General features: G+C 39.0%; 1 protein-coding gene across 1 annotated transcript in view; it reads right to left on the bottom strand.

Annotated features, from left to right (window-relative positions):
* sv2c (synaptic vesicle glycoprotein 2C) overlaps positions 1-17,382 on the bottom strand; it is an 86,621-nt gene extending 69,239 nt beyond the window's left edge. The window contains exon 1 of the mRNA XM_002934827.5: positions 17,049-17,382. The gene's annotated coding sequence lies outside the window, so the exon portion shown is untranslated. The remainder of the gene's footprint in view (positions 1-17,048) is intronic.
* Positions 17,383-18,504: the final 1,122 nt, after the last annotated feature.

Here is an 18,504-nt window from a genome sequence, read left to right as displayed (position 1 = left end):
ACTCCAGTTGTTTGTAGAAGAAAATAACCAAATGTCTTATTGCTCTTTTGCATAGGAATAGAAGGGAACACGAGCCAACTAAATGGCCTTAAGGTGGCTAAACACAGGCTAATAACAGCTGCTGACAGTCACAGTTTATTGGCCTGTGTATGGGGCCTTCAGATGAGCTTGCACAATGGATATTGATGGATAAAATCAGACAGATGTCAATCAGACAGGTTTAAAATCCCATTGGGGTGAGGAGTGCATCAGCTCGTTGATGCAGTCCTTACCCAAACACTTGCATCCTGTCAATGTGATCTGTCCAATTGGCCCAATCGCCAAATGATCAGATCGTTCGGTGAGGCTACCAAATGAGCAGATCTTTTCCCGACATGCCAACCCCCAGTGAAATAGATGCTTAGTTTTTCCTTGGGCTGATCTCCTACTCAGAGAAAACTGCACTGGGCTGTTGAAAAAAGTGCTTTACTGGCATTTTATTTACCTTTCTCCTGATGTCCCATGCACCCCTAACACAGATTTTTTGGGGGGGTTTTGTGCATTTCCAGCAGACTAAACCCAGCAATTTTTACTTTACTGCGCATGCACAAATGCCAATAGCCATAGCACTGACAATTTAAAGCTAAGAAAATGTTGGTGCAGCCCTGTGCAGTTTTCTATGAAAAGGAGCACTGGTCCAAGAAAATGCATAGTGATCTATTTTATTGTAGTTTGTCAGATATTTTGGCACAGTAAAATAGGCTTTGTATGTGCTTTAAGCCACATTGTATATTTAATTACACAGTAGTGTAATCTCCAATAATAAATTCCAGAAGTAATATAATTATAAGTGGTCTGGAAGAGGGCTTTTAATGAGGCACCACCATAGGATGCCAGCTTTCAACAAGTCAGTTTGCCAGATCTATGCCCTGTCAGACCTATCCCAGTCAACTGTAAATTAGGTGATGGTGAATTAAAAACATCTAAGAACAACAACAGTTCAGCCTTGAATTAGTAGGCCAAACAAAGTCACAAAATGGTACCACTGAGTGCTGGGATCAGTTAGAAAGCTGACTGAAAGCCAGGCCTGCACACCCAACATCATTGCCTAATATCATTAATGCATTTGTGGCTGAATGGAAGCAAACAACGTTCCAACATGTAGTGGAAAGCCTTCCCTAAATAGTGACTTACAGCAGCAAAGAAAGGACAAACTTAGTACTAATAGCCTTGTTTTTCCAATGAGATGTCAAGCATCTGCATACTTTTGACCTTTTTGTGTGTATATACATAAAATAAATTATATAAATATATATATATATATATATATATATATATACACACACCTATACACATTCGCATATTCCTTTAAATGAAAAATACATTTATTAGATATTTTCAAGATTCATGCCTATGTGTTTTTAAGGTGAATGAAAAATGCAGACATCTCTCATCTGACTAAGTAGCAATGTATCACAGTAATGCAGGGAAGCTGGTCAGAGAATTCACTTTGATTTATGTGTCTGTTTGACCCAGTGTTTCCACACATAGCTCTTCTCTAATGAAATGCTTCTGTAACAATTGGATCTTACACTATATATATATATATGTTCCCTTGGCAGTGATGACTTTACAGTTATCCTGAGGATATCAAACAATTAATGAACCCCCACAATCCTCTAGCAGGCAGTGAGTATGCAATGGCAAATTTTTCACAATCCAATAACACACAACCAATCAGAAATTTACTTTCATTATTCTAACAGCACAAGACCAGTGAACTAGCCCTAACTTCTGAATGTTTATTGTGGTTAATTGAACTGGGTTTTTACAAATACAAATTCAGTGTGTAAAATGCAATTTTGGATGCAAATCACCATTTTTTTTACCCATAATGCAGCAATAAACCCCCCCCCCCATAATCCCAACATAATAGTGGTCAAGATTCTAGTTGTAGGCCAATACATCAAAATGGATGCAAATTTTGTGCAAGTTTGACATAGCATTTTTAGAGCCAGGGTTGTGTTATTTCTGGAGTGTGCTGCATTTGCATTTAGTTCACTGGGTGCAAATCTACTGCACCTATTGATGCAACCCACTGTGGGAAACCTGGAGTTACTGCCAGATACAGAGTTCCCCAGTGTCAAATAGCACAGTGGCACACCAATCATCAGATTGGATGCATTTAAAGATCTGTTTATTTGGCACCATTCAGCTGATCCAATCACTTTGGCCCTGGGGGCAAAAACGATTGGACAAAATTGCTGCTATGCAGGTTGTCGGATCGAGGACTGGATCAGTACAACGCACAGATCCGGTCCTGAATTTGATGGGAAAATCAAACCTGGCCTATTGACATCTGACCAATTTTAGGTCACATATCGGTTGGGTAGGCACATCGGAGGGCCCAATACATATGTGGGCTGATAAGCTGCCAACTCGGTCCATTGCCAGCTTTTATCGGCCCATATATGGCCACCTTTATGCTCATGAAGTTCAGCATTTGCTCTTATTGGTTTGATTTTTAGGAACCTATTTTTTGCACTTTGCACCCTGTACACCTGTTATTAAATGAACCCTAGAGAATGTAATCTAGGGCCACCAGATCACTAGAAAATTCAGGGACACGTCTAGAAAATCTAGCTAGAAGAGCTGCACCAAACACAGCCCTTATTGGCACCCCTCAGGAATTATTTTCTTGCTTGTGTTGCTCCCCGACTCTTTAAACATACAGAGGCTGCTCACAATGAGCACTACAAAATACTTACAAAAGAAATCATTTGCAAAGCTCGGCTGATGATAAGAGCATTGCAGTGATACACAAATCCATCGTGCTGCTGCTGCTTGATTCATTGTTTAGTTACAGATAATAAGAAGTGAAATGTTCATCATGCCGTGTATACCCTCTTGCTATCTATTCTGCCTAACTGATTAGTTCCCCCTATTGATATCTGGGAGAGCCGGAACATATGGCCTCCTTTCTTTTATTGTGCGGCTACTGACGTAAAGATGCTGATGAAAGCAAAAAGAAGGTGATCGTTAAAAGGCTAACATCAGGTCAGCTAAATTCTGTTATGTATGCATGAAAGAACGTGCATTTATACTTTTACCTTAATTAAAGGATTTGCCATTATCCGGTTCATTTGAAGTGTGTGGGCTTCCTAGAATAGATGACTCAGACTGAAGTAGTAAAATGCCAAGGACCTATGACTACAGCTAATACGTAGGTTTATTGGCTCCCTGGGCTGCAAGTGCTCTTACTGTAAGTCAAGGAAGGACTGCAGGACTTGCATTTGGCCTCCAGACCCAATTCTCTTCTATGGGCATCCACAGCTTTCCTTATAACAGTGCACCACACAATCAATGCAAGTAATGATGCAAAGTGACAGGGATGATATGTTGAGATGCTGAATGTTATGGGATTCAAACAACCTACTTTACCAAAGAGGCCCAAACATGAATAAAAACCAGTAACTTGAACTGAGAATTTGTTCTTTTTTCAAATATTAATTAAATGATAAACATATATTAATTTTAGAGGAGGATTCATAACTTATAGGAATATCAATGTATGAGCACTGTATGCCTTGTATCGTCCTTGCTGTAGTAAACTCTGGCTTTAAATAGAATAAATACATTACTTATAATTGAGGTTCTGGTTATTGTTCAGTAAAGTTGTTTTAGTCAAGGTAATTCATCCCTGGAGCCATAGTTACACCAATTTGGAACTGATCTATATAAATTGGAACTACCATAAAAATCAATAGAAATAATATAATTATACTATTATTAACATACTTAGCAGCTCTGTACTGGAAGAAGGGTATATATATCAAACATACAAATTACATACAAAAGCGATCAATACATAATGATTAAAAACCTTATTTATATGTAGATTCCACTGTAATAATGTCTTCCAAATGCCCAATAATCACTGAATTGCACAGTCATCCTGAGTTTTCCATATTTTGCTCTATCCTCCTATTGTTGAACCCTTTGCCTAATAGTAAATATTGTATGTAATGTAGTGTCCACAGGTGTGTCTGGGTCACTCACTGAATATATAATACTTATTGACAAATATTTAATAAATGAAATTAACTTTGTAATAATATATTTCCTGTGTATTCTCCATGAATGTGAACATGTATTGCATATACGGTATATTTGTGCAAAGCATCACTTTCAGTTCATTGTATGAGCGACAGTACAGTTGTGAGAGTAGTAGGAGAAGCCAGCTTATCACCTCAGTTTAGACTCCAAAGGCAAGGAGAGTGCTTGCATTCTGTCCTATTAATATCTCTGCAAAGTGCTCCACAAGCATCAAGCTCTCCATTACATAGACTGACTTTATCTGCAGAATAAAGCTTATTCATTCAATCAACACAGACTTATCTAAACAGTCTGCCCAAAAATTGCTCTGTGCTGCTTGTATGTATTCATAATGTACAGCTAGGTACCAATTCTCATATGTAATTTTACTGGCCATACTTGCTTGTCCATCATTATTACTGATGTTGCACTCATGCAGCTCAAGGGCAACACCACCTCTTGTGAAAGTGGAAGTCCATGGAATAAACTCATTACTAAAAATCAATAAGCTCAATAACATCATTAGTTAAACACTTTTATGTAAAGAAATTAATACAAAAAAAAAAATCTAATTTTTCCTTTGACTGTATCTTGTGATCACTGTAACATAGTCTGTACTATATTGGATAATAACATTTGGTTTTTAATTTGACCCCCTTAGTAGCACCGCGGCTGCCTTTGGGTGGGGAGCTAGGCAAAGAGTCTCTTTACTGATCTCACCTACAAGATTATTTGTTCTGTTGGTATTTGCTTTCTGCCCAAGAAGGCAAACCACAGTCCTAATTAGGAATAATCAGATGACATCCAGCAGATAAGCTAATTGCTCATCTCAGCTGAACCCATATGTCTCATGTCAGTCAGTGCTGATGGCAGGAATCTGCAAGCCTTGGTATTAGTAATGAAATTACAACTCCATTACCAATTGCCAACAAGAAATAGAAAAGCACAGGTTGCAACTAAGAATATCATAGTATCTACATGAGACCTGGGCACTTTACATAAGGAGTTTGTATGATCTGTTTCTATGTCTGTATGGGTTTTTTTTCCAGGCACTTACATTTCCTTTTACACTCCATACCCTTACAGGCAGGTATAAAGGCCACTGATGGCCCTAGTGTGTGTGCAGTGCCAGGCTGGGCTTCTTAGGGCCCACCACAGTCCACTTTTGCAACAATTATATGGTAACAGTGCTAAATTGTATAGATGTTCCATTGGCTTATGGTGGAAACAAAAAGGGCTAATGGTAACTTTCACACTGGGCCTTACTAGGACCTGGATTTGCCAGAAGATCCTCTGGTACTCTGGGCAGTCTGACAATTGTGTGTGGATAGGGATGTCACTTTTCTGTGCTGGGAAGTCAGGACGGGGAGGGTGACATCAGGAAGTAATGTTTAGTGGGTGGTAGTGATGAGTAAATCTGTCCCACTTTGCTTTGCCGACAAATTTGCAAAACTATGTAAGAATTTGAGAAATGGCAAAAAATTCCCGAAATTTTTTTATTTTGTCTGGCCACAGGGTGTAAAAGAGGGATAGCACTCATTGTGTTTGTTTGCTTCACTACCAATCAACGATATTTATTAATCGTGTGGGGCTGAATGAAAATGACTTATTTATAATTTTCAAATGATTTGCCTCCTTATGACTCTTTCTAGCTTTCAAATAGGGGTCACTGACCCCAGCATAAAAAAAAAACTTTTACTCTTTTACTCTGTAAAGCTACAACTTTATTGTTGCTTTTTATTAATTATCTTTCTATTCAGGCCCTCTCCTGTTTATATTCAAGTCCCTTATTCAAATCACTGCAACCAAATAGCTTCTGAAATTCCCAACTGGAGAGCTGCTGAACAAAAAGCCAAATAACTCAAAACATACAAATAAAAAAAAAAAAAAAATAAGACCAATTGCAACTTGTCAGAATATCACTCTCTACATCATAATAAATATTAATTTTAGGGTAAACATTATTGGACTGTTTGTGTTCTTGTTGAATCTTGCTTATTGTTGGGGAATGAAGGCCTTATACGTGACACATTTATGTAATTTCTGTAAAGGTTATAAAGAAACTTAGGGGCTCATTTATCAGAGATAATTGATTCTTAAAATTCTCCTGGCATTTCCCCACATCTTACATTGGAAATTTCATCAAGTATTTGCCAGATTAAAGTAGCTGAATTCTACTGTTTGTGTTATTCACCTTTTCGTATGATGTAGACAGTAATATTGTGAGACAATTTGCTATTGGTTTTCAAACTGCAGTTTGGAAATTCAGCAGCTATGTGGTTGCTATGATTCAGTTTACCCTAGCAACCAGACAGTGGCTTGAACTGGAATGACTGGAATATGAATCGTTGGTGGGCTAAATAGAAAGATAAGTAATAAAAGGTAGCCATTACAACAACATTTTCCCTCACAGAGGGATAGTTTTTAACCCCTATTTGAGAGCTGAAAAGAGGCAGAAGAGAATAATTCAGAAATTGTAAAACATACTAAAAGTTACTTTAAGAGTACTATCCCTTTAATAGCCCAGCATAAGCATTCTGCCTTTGTGATTTCACAATTTTTATTAATGTATAAACTGAAAAAAGGTAAAATTTTCCTTTATTTTACAGCTTCCTTCCTGTGCCGGACCCCTCATTTCCTGTTCTAGCAACTAGTAAGCAAGAAAGGATAGAGAACCAAAAGAGGCTGCTATTACTGTCATCAGTTTCTAACATTCCAACATGAATTATATATATATATATATATATATATTTTCCTGGGCTGCAATAAGTTTGCTGCAATTTCCTGACCAACATTGCTCCAGTTTGTTTTGGCACGAAGCATTTTTTTAACTACGCTTTAGATCTGATCACTAATTGCACAGGGGCAGCCGCGTACCCTGAGGTGGGAGCCTTTTATTGTAGGACAAAGATGTGTTGCCTTGAGGGATGGTAATGTCAAGCTATAGGCCAAGCCTTCCTGGTGCGCTGGGAATGCAAATGCTTAATAAGATTCAGCTAATCTGTTCCACGTTCTGATGTGCTTCCCGGCAGTGCTGCCCCCTGTGAGCGTGTTTCCTGCAGCTCTGCATTATACTCAGTGTCAGCATATGCCCGCTGCTTTGCTATGGAAAACCATTTTTAGAACTCTGTATAATGTCATGTAATAGATGCTCCTTGATCTATAGTAGGTAGTTATTAAAGGTAAAGTCAAGATCTGTGACACAGGCCTTCTTTTAAAGGCCTTTCTAAAGGTATCCCCATCACATTTCACATGGGTGTCTTTAAAGGAACAGTAACACCAAAACTGAAAAAGTATTAATGTAATGTAAAATATAATGCACTGTTACCCTTCGCCAGTAAAAGTGGTGTGTTTGCTTCAGAAACACTACTATAGGCTATACAAACAAAGCTGCTGTGTAGCAATGGAGGTAGCTATTCAATTTGAAATGGCACTGGTTACGTAGTAAACAGATAAGCTTTGAAACAACACCCATATGCTTATCTGTTATCTGCTATGTTACCTGCGCCTTTCTCCTTTTTCCCAGCATGCATGGCTGCCCCTATGGCTACACAGCAGCTTATTTATATAAACCATAGTAGTGTTTTTTAAGCAAGAACACCAATTGTACCAGTACAGGGCAACAGTACATTATATTTTAATTACATTAAAACACTCATATTTTGGTGTTACTGTTCCTTTAAACTTGCTTCTTTTGTTTGCCTGCTATTGGGTAACAAAATAAAAGGATGAATGTCAGTGTCAATTTTCCATCTTCATATAACAGTGTATTTCAATTTATACACATGCCTCATTTATTCACTGCTTTATAAATATGCAAGTACAAGGCAAATTATGCCAGGTGAACTGATGCAAAGCCAGACGTACCAGCTTCAACACAAACATCCTCCCTTTTATCAGTATTTATCTATAATAGTTTTAACATGTTTCTTTTTAAAGGCATACTGCTTGATTAACTTTATACCAGGTTCAAGAGATCAAATGTAGCTCAGCTTTATAAAAATGAAATGATGATGCCTTCAAAGCTACTACTCACCATCTGCCCAGGCTCTTGGTTCTGCCAAGTCGGGTTGGCTTTACCTGGCATACATGGTCAAGGCAGTATGTGCAGGCAGTTTAATAAAAAACCCTGTGCATACCAGGGACATTAGATGGCAGGTAGGGGTAGAGATAAAAGTGAGAGCAGAAAATGGCCTTGTGTAGAGCTGACCAACAATCAGCTGACATGAACTCTTGCACATGACATAGAATCATTTGTATAATTTGCCCTTTACATATACTATACAACAGTGAAAAATCATCATAAAATATTTACCCTTTAGGGTTATAGTTGAGGTAAACAGATAGATAGATAGATAGATAGATAGATAGATAGATAGATAGATAGATGATATATAGATGGATGATGATAGATAGATAGATAGATAGATAGATAGATAGATAGATAGATAGATGATATATAGATAGATAGATAGATAGATGATAGATAGATAGATAGATAGATAGATAAATAGATAGATGATAGATAGATAGATGATAGATAGATAGATAGATGATATATAGATAGATAGATAGATAGATAGATGATAGATAGATAGATAGATAGATAGATAGATAGATAGATGATATATAGATAGATAGATAGATATGATGATCTTTGTCTATAGCTGTATGGCCAACCAACAGAACTTTAATTGTTGCTGTGCTATAACTTCCAGCCCCCTTTCTCAGCATACTTTTTAGTGTATCATGACCTGGGGGACCCTGACCAAATGCTGGGCCACCAAGGGAGGCTTGGATACACAAAGCCTGCTCAAGTGGCAATTGGAATAAGATACAAAGAGACATACAAATAAAAGGTTGCATTCTATATTGATTTCTAAGACCTTGATTAAATTAAGGACTAAACAGCTTTGCCTTACTTGTGTCTCGTGGTACCATGGCCAATATTATTTTCATTTAAGGCCAGAGTTCCCTTTAGTCACTGTAAAGTTTACTTCAAATTATAATCCGTCAAATAAAATATAATAACTGAAAGGTTATGGTTTGTTCCAGGAATCAAGTTCCTGAACTTGTTGGAACAAACTACAGTAGAAAGGCTTCCCGTGGATGTCTTTGCATTTAGCAAGGTTGAGCCCCACTGAATTTATGTAGAACTTGTGGGTTTGAATAATTGGGCTCTGCTGAAACATATTTTTCATACAGTAATTTAAATTAATACATTTAAGTCTTATTCTTATCATTAATGATTGTGGGGAAAGTTACATGTTTATTATCTGATGGTGATGCAGACATCTCTAAGGCTATGAAGGAAATGCAAGTCAGAACCCCTCACTTAAATAGGCCTAGCACAGCTTTAGTGCAAGTTTAGGCCTGGCACAGCTTTAGTGCAAGTTTAGGCCTAGCACAGCTTTAGTGCAAGTTTAGGCCTAGCACAGCTTAAGTGCAAGTTTAGGCCTGGCACAGCTTTAGTGCAAGTTTAGGCCTGGCACAGCTTTAGTGCAAGTTTAGGCCTGGCACAGCTTTAGTGCAAGTTTAGGCCTGGCACAGCTTTAGTGCAAGTTTAGGCCTGGCGCAGCTTTAGTGCAAGTTTAGGCCTAGCGCAGCTTTAGTGCAAGTTTAGGCCTGGCACAGCTTTAGTGCAAGTTTAGGCCTGGCACAGCTTTAGTGCAAGTTTAGTGTTTAGTAAATTTAATGAATCCTCTCCCACTTAACTTTAGAGCAGATTTGATGACTAGAACAGTGTGCCATTTATTTATGATCAGTGTGCCGCTCATCCCCTATTAGCAGCAGAACAGGAAAAACATTCGAAATAAACAATTCCATCCATAATTTCATTTCATCCATAATTCCATTCCATCCATAATTCCATCCATAATTTTGACTGCAGGTTTTACACACTGTTACTTAAACTCCCCTCTTTGAAATGTAACATCTTGATTTATATGTAAACATAGTGTTCTTCCAGTCTAGGATTTATGATGCATTTTGGAGAGGGTTGCTTCTAGGTTGCCGCCTTGCATAGAGATTTGACAAAATTGGAGAAATGGGCAACAAGTTAGCAAATGAGGTTCACATAAATGCAAAGTCATACAGTTTGGTAGAAATAGTAGAAACTCGAAATTGTCTTTCAAGCCTTTTTTTGCTATATTACCTTATTACCTACCTGTTATCACCATTTAAACAAGACATGTCAAATGCTACAATGTATATGGGTTTTTTTTCGTATTTACCTTTTCTTTTATTTTACGATACAACATTTTTGTACCGCTGGAACCTCAAGATTAATTAAAAAAATTATAAAAAAAAAAAAAAGAAAGAAATAGTAGAAACAACAGTTATACACTAAATGGTAGTGTGTTGGGGGTATCCATATTTGGGAAGGATTTGGGTATTTTTGTAGATAACAAGTTGTGTAACTCTAAGCAGTGTCATTCTGTGGCTACTAAAGCAAATAAAGTGCTGTCTTGTATAAAAAAGGGCATTGACTCAAGGGATGAGAACATAATTTTGCCGCTTTATAGGTCCCTGGTAAGGCCTCACCTTGAGTATGCAGTGCAGTTTTGGGCTCCAGTCCTTAAGAAGGATATTAATGAGCTGGAGAGAGTGCAGAGACTGCAACTAAACTGGTAAAGGGGATGGAAGGGTTAAGCTATGAGGTTAGACTGTCAGGGTTGGGGTTGTTTTTTCTGGAAAAAAAGGGGCCATGATTTCTCTTTACAAGTACATTAGAGGGGATTATAGACACATAGCAGGGGTTTTTTTTTCCATAAGAAAAGAACAAAGAACCAGAGGGCCCCCCTTTAGCCTTGAGGAAACTTTCATTTGAAATAGCAAAAAATAAGTGAGGGCAGTGAGGTTGTGGAATGCCCTGCCAGGTCATGTTGGGAAGGCAGATTATATTAATGCCTTTAAGAGTAGCTTGTATTAGGCCAGGATTTGGCCTTGTTCGGCAGGATCTGGATTCGGCCAAATACACAGTCCTGGCAAAACCGAATCCTAAAATCATGTGAATTTTTGTCACGTTAACATGGAAGTGGAAAATTTTTCAACGCTCATAGTTACCCCTTCCAAATCCTAATAAGCATATACTAATTAGGATTCGGATTCAGTTCAATATTTGGGGGTTCAGCCGAACCCAAAAAACTGGATTCGGTGCATCCCTAGTGCATATGTATTTATATATATATAATATAAATAATTTACATTAATATTTATATTTCTAAAATAAATATTAAGTATTGCACAAGAAAGTATCTAAATATATACCCACCCATATATTATATAACTGCTACACTATAGAAGACTGCAGATGCCACAGATAAATCTATGCTTAAATTCATTTCCAGGGGCATGGGAAGATGCACAACTACTACACTTAATGGTTTACAGCTTTTTTTGTGTAACCTATAGACAGAATGATGCTGTATTCCCTGGGGCTGCACATATTCAAGCGGGCAAGAGAAAAGGTCCCTGGCAAATGTCATTGTGATTAAACATATGCAGAAAGTGTACATTTGCTTTGCTGTTTGTGTCTGTTTCCTCAATAATTAAAGGGACAATGTATCAATTTAAAATGGGTTTTAAATCAGTAAGAAATGCTGTATAAAGCTGTTTCATTGGAGGGGGTTACTTTTATTTTGAAAGAATAATATTTATTTTATTGTGTTTTTCCAGATACTCTCATCTTGTGTTTTGACTGGGATTCTACATACAGACTCAGAGCCAGAGCAATAGTTGCAGAAATTCAAGATAAGACTAATGATCCTTTATATGAATGGCTCATTTACAGCACTGCTGGCTGGAGAGTCACTGGCACTAACTCTTTCCTAGCAAGTACAGAAATCATGCCAATAGCACTAAAACCAAAAAGCTGTCTTCCCCCTGTTGTGACATTTGGGTACTATCTACTGACGATAGGATGTGTGTCCTAAAACATTGCTTTTCTGCCCATTTAGGATTAGTGGAAAATATCCACAGCCTTCATAATTCTGCTTTTCATAAAAACAGCAAGTCAGCAAGAGGACGGCGCAGGCAGATTAGGTAACTTACTAGTGCCCCCCATCCTTGCACCTTGGGCTTTTTTTGCCTACCTTCAGTTCCAATCCTTACTACTTAGGGGTGCAAAAATTCACCCCTTAGTGTTCATTTAAAAGCACTTATGTCCAGGGTCTTGAAATCTGGCACTAGGTGAATAGCAAAGATTGGTTGGTTCAATGCCCTCTGGCAGATGGTTAGTATAGGGCTCCATTGCAGCCAGCACCTACTGGTGCAAGTTAGGGGACAGGTAGGGGACAATAGAGTCAATGCCTATGTGGCTCCCCCACTTACCTTACATGAATAAAACACTGCTGAATGCAGGCGGCACTGTATTCATGGAAGGAACCCAGATTTCTGTGGAAATTCACCATGCCCTGCACTTAAAGATTCATTAAATGACCCATAAAGTCCCATATATATATATGTGTGTATATATATATATATATATATATATATATATATGATACGTAGATTCAGCACTCCTAAGCGTAGTCCATAGACCCGGGTGCTACCAATTAAGCATTAAAAATGGAAATCTAGTGATATTGGTGCACACCGGGAATCATTTAAAACATAACTTTTATTATAATAAATACATTACGCGACAGGCCATCGTTTCGGTCTGTATCTGAGACCTTTATCAAGACCATCCTATATATATATATATACACACACCAGAACAGAGCATTCTTAAATAGAATATGGACTGTATGTGCATTATGAAAATGAAAGGAGCTATTAATTAATATTATAATAATTTTTATTTTTGTTGTTATTATTAATAAGTGTTATTTATAAAGTGTCAATATATTTAATATCTTTTATTCCCACAGAAATGTACTTTATGCACATAGATGGTACTTGTATAGAATATAATAAATATTAGAAGGCAGTAACAGAGTCCCACTGTAGCTCAAACCTATAGAAAGCAAAAAAGACTCAACTGAGGTTGGTTTCAAGACTCAATTACCTTAGTAGAGAAAAAGAGACAGAGGAAAGCAGAAGGCTTTTACTAATAAAATGGAAAGCTAATTTATCGGTAGACCAATCCATTTTCCATAGATCTTCTGTCGTGGGTCAAAAAGCTTAACCCCTTCTCCACCCAATACAAAGCTACACATAGGGGGAAATAAATGCACACCAGGAAAGAAGGAAGTAACATCCCACGGTTCTGTTTTTGAATTAAAACAACATATAATAATAGGGCTAAATGTATACCTTGTGATAAATATAGAACGCTTTTGTTCTTGTTTGTGTAAGGAGGGCTTTAGGCATTCATGTGACCATGCATAGTTACTGATCCTCAACAGAAGTCCTACAGTACAGCATGAGTGGGATTTACAGTATAACGGATAACGGGACAGGACTGATGACAAGGCACTAATGAATCCTCTTTATAGAAACTCGGGCCTTGTGTTGTTGAGTAAAAGAGTGACATAAACACAATCAAACACTGCCTCTTATGTTTTTCCAATACATTTCTGACAAAGGATTCCTGCTTCATTTTGGAGTACAGAGACCTGAGGCTGCCCTGATGAATACAGTGCTTCCAGCAGTTCTATATTCATGAGAGGTATGGGGGGCAGCATTTGAGTGTGCCGCCTTCCTTCCTTGATACTTGCAAGTTAGGGTGCAGCATAGGGTGCAACCAGGCGCAGGCTGGCAATCTGTGGGTTCTGGCAAATGCCAGAGGGGCTGCTGTAAGATGCCCTAGACAGTCACTATTTATTGAGCCTGTCGGGGGGGGCTGTTTGGGCCTCTGTGTACTTGAAATACCAGGGCCTATTTTGAATTTCAGTCCAGGAATGGGAGCAATGGACCTTGTCCTTATTGACTGCCCTACGACAGGTGGTAAGGACATGGCTGGCCTACGCCCCCAATGCTCTGCACACTGCAAGCACAGCAATTCCCCCAGGCAGAAGTACTTACAAATCAAATGCTGTTAATATTCAGATTCCAATCATTACTAGAAATAACCACAGCAAGAAAAAAAATTCAGCAGCAATGCAATAAATGTACTGGTGCAATATTTTGCCTAAACTCCTAATTCCTCTGCATAACCACTCCCAAACTGGCTCCTGAAGCTGAGCAAATTCTAAAGCAATGCACCTCGAAACAGTGACACGAACCAATGCAAATCTCCAATGACTCACGAGCCCAGACATCACTGCGCTTTCCTCGGTGGCACGCTACATAGCGAGCTCTTCCTACATTCATAACTGTGACTTGTCACAAGCAATATGATTACTCTTGGCACAATTAGGCTCAATTGGTTTCATGTGTTCAATTACAGAAGCAATAAGCAGACACGCCATGCCAGATCAGTCACATAGGGTCTGTACTGATGAAAGAGATTCCACAGTTTAAAATTCCGAAGGCCACCATGTTCCTATGGAGGGAGTGAAATAACCACATATAGGGAAGATTTTAAAAACGGGTGACAGTGATTCAGCCCAATGTTATATGTAACTAAAGAAGTAGTTGTTTAGAGGGTGAAAGCAATGTCACTAGTGGCCTGTGTAGTATCAGGCATCATCTCAATGTTTTCCATGAGGTAACTTTATATACAGCAGATAGTCCTACTAATATTTGCAGCTCTGTGCATTTGTAGAGACCAGAAAGGTACAAACAAAAATTGCAATAAACAAACATACATGTGGTAAGACACATAGGGGAAGGAAGGTCTCGGCCGCTTAGAGGGTTTGATAGGCCCATGTACCCTTGTTGTAAGCCTCATTTAACTGAAATCTAAATACAAACACAACCGGAACCTGAAAATCATGTTGCTGCCATGTTCAGTGGATCATTATGGCTAAAGATCAAAATATAGAATCAGCTTGTTTCCTAAATTTTCCATTTTCATATGAAAAAAAACCGTAATTTTTAAAAATCATTTCTAGAAACGAGAGCTACGAGACAGTAAAACCACGCATGGTGTACTCAAATGCTTTGATTTAGACGAAAACCTGCAAGGAACTCAGCCACCACCGTCTACAGGAATCCAAAAAATCTTCCACCTACAGAACATTTGAAATCAAATATTCCTGATGGATCAAGGGGTTTTGTAAGTCATGATATTGCCCAGGGTATGAGCATTAATGAAAATATTATCTCTGTGGCTAAATGGGTGACCAACTCAAAGCAGACAATGACATCCTTGAGATGCATAGAGGTACATAAAGTAGTACACAGCAATGTGTGTAAATGTATGAAGGTTTCCGGCAGCGCCTGCTAGAAGGGTGACTGGGAGAAAAGCTGTGACGTGTAAGTCTTTGCGCAGTTGTGCTACGTATTGGGAGATTAAGCGCCAAGGTATGCTAAATAATGTTGCACCGAAACAGAACCACTCATACCTGCGTTTTCTCTTATTTCACTTTATTTAAACATAGTAGGGCAACTGAATAATCTGTAAGTAAATGAAATAATATGTGCAAAATACATGAAATAATAATACATAATAATAATGAATAATCATGTTATAGATTGATTTGTTATACAACAGAAAGAAGTAGTCTGTCTCAGAAGGTTGTTCTGTAAAGTCTTACCAAGTAAACTCATTTGTAACAAACACATTTATCTGTTTATACCTTATGCTTAGAGAAATGAGGGCAGTGAATTTAAACCTGCGCAGTTTATGGGTGTTTTAGCTAAATGTCCATGGTATCATTAGCAGTTTTATGCTGAAGTTCCAGAAAAGACTGAAGCCAAGGTAGTATAGGACTGTTTCAAAATGAAATAATAAAGGTGTATTTGAGTGTGTGCCTTAGTGCCAAGCTCCGATTAAACAACGGTAGGTATAAAAGCCACTCCTAATGGCATTCCTTTGTAAGCTTTACTTAATGTTCTTGCAGAAGGCTGGAGGCAACTGACAAGTAGCAGTGCTGTCACTTAAGGGGTTAAGTGCCCCTCCAAGCCAGCAATGCTCCCAGTTAACCTTATGCCTCTGCACTGCAGTTCACTGCAGATTAGGCTTTTACTATGGAACACACCAATAAACCTCAGGGAGCATTGTTCTCCTGCTTGAACTCCCTCTCATCAACATCATCCTTGAATGGCTATTAGAATGGAGGAAGTGGCTACCATCCATCACAGCCCACCATTTGACGCACACTGATTCTGGTAATGAGATTTGGCTTGCCCTGACACTCTGCATTTGCTTCTGTGTGCAGTTGTTTGACAAATGACAGCTCCTGGGTATGACTCAGTCCTTGCAGATGGAGCCAGGTTTCTGGGTTAACCCCTGGGCTGCTGGAGAGACCTTGAGGAGAGTGCACTGCAGTGGGTTCTGGCAGCCCAGGCGGCAGTGCTGTGGTTCTGCAGCATGCTTTCTGCACTTCCAGCCAACTACAGGACTGCAATAACTTTCCCACTATAATCCGAGCCACCTATCAGGGAGATCAGAGAAAGCCTATTCCCATTCACAGGTTTATTTCCCGATGGTCTCTTTGCCTCTTTTCCTCTTCTCAGTTGGAATGATGATATTATAATACTCTGCATATTCATTTGAGGTATAATATATCTATTAGTACTAATGCCCCTATAATAGTTTTCCAGTCCATTTACAGTGTAAAATATCCAATAATCCAATAACAGCAGGGCTTGATTTGCATTTTTCTGCCTAACTAGTCTAATCCACTGTAACTTTCCTATAGTTCCTATGACCAAAGAATATGTGCCAAACTGCTTTATGGCAAAGTGAGAAAGCAATATACCGCATCAGAACATTTCTTAATTGAATCCATTATTATACAGATATAAGTTCAGGGGCATGTACCTACTTGGCCAACAGTCTCCAAGAGAGCACTGGTAAAAGTTGCTGAGTACTTAAACCCAATACAGGCAGCTCTCTGCAGCTAAAAAGCAGCTGGTAGGATCGCATGGATGCTTCATAGATAAGTAAGGACAGAAAAATCGCAGCGTTCAGATGTACTCACCTCTCTAATGCAGCATGTGGGCACTGGGCTGCAGCAGGTTCCGTCCGCACCGCACATCGGGAGCAGCAGCGCTCTGTGCTGGGAGCTGCCCACCTCTCCTTAGTGCTGAAGGGCCACCAGCAAAGAGGGGAAGGCGGATTGGGTGGATCTTACTCTGCAGTTGGATTTCTACTGCAGTGCTGAATAGCAAGAAATACAGAACAAAGTCCCTCAATCAAATACACACACAGCTGATTTTTAGTTGTGAATAAGAAAAGGTAAAAGCCTCCAGCTGGAAGGGAGAAGGAGGGGAGCTTTGTGAGGGATCAATAATTGAAGCACTGGGAGTGGTGTGGGCAATCCCCGCTCATAGTAGAAAGCAGCTGTGGGGGTGGAGTGAGTTCATGCATGCGGGGTGATCTGCTTTGCCTCAATAGGAACATACAGCAAATCGTGTCAGATTCTAATGAATTAAACCCACTGGCAGGCAAAAGACAAGCTGTTCGCAGGAAATGAGTCGTGTGTGTGTGCACATCGTCCGACTCCTGTGTGCACTGCCAGCGCCAAACTTTTCTCACACCGGGCACAATGTGCTACAGTCAGTGTGTATGGGAGCACTGCAGTGGCACACAGGGTTTCCCTATCTGTGCTTATCCCTAAGCTCTGCCAGCAGGGAAACATTCTCTTCATTAACTCAACCTGACATCTCTGCTCTACCATTTTGGAACATGTTTTTGGGCTATAGCTCCCAGCAACCCACTTACAGTTAAAGGGTGGGGGAGAATTGTAGTAGAATATGAAAGGCTTCAGGTTGTCAGTCAGTGAAGTATATTAGATGGGGTGGATTGTGACAATGGCTATTTCTTCTGTAGAAGGCAAGCACACTCCTTGTTGTATCTTCACTGCAGTCACAGATGGTACAATCCAAATTAGAAGGTTGGGGGGAATCATTGTTTGGTAACACAGGCTTGTGACAGACATAGTTCATCTGTTTCTATGAGGAGAGGCTTGAAATTTGGAAAGTGGCTCATAGTCTGCAGTAAAACTGGCATTTTGGATGTTCTATTCACCATATTACTGAGAAGTGCAAGTGACGTGTGTGTTACAGTTGAACTGAGCCCTGTGTATGTCATTCCTGGCCCCTTGTACCCTAGCCTGTAATGCAGTTGTTTCTAGACTGGGGTATCACCCACCCCGATGTCCAGTGTAAACACCAGTTTGGGTTTTATTTAAGGACAAATGCTTATTTAAATAGTTGATTTGGATTGCAAAAACAACAAAAAGACAAAAATCCATAAAGCTTAATCATTTCAAATGACCCTGTTTTTGTGTATATATATATATATACTGTATATATACACAACAACAAAAAATCCTCTGCACTCACCAATATATATACCTGTAGGACATTAAGACATTCTGTGCATTAAGCTACCAAGCAATGCCCTCCCCTTTAAGCAAAACAGAGATTATTTGT

The sequence above is a fragment of the Xenopus tropicalis genome, chromosome 1, assembly GCF_000004195.4.
Source record: "Xenopus tropicalis strain Nigerian chromosome 1, UCB_Xtro_10.0, whole genome shotgun sequence".
NCBI lineage: Eukaryota > Metazoa > Chordata > Amphibia > Anura > Pipidae > Xenopus > Xenopus tropicalis.
This window is presented reverse-complemented; position numbering and strand designations above follow the sequence as displayed.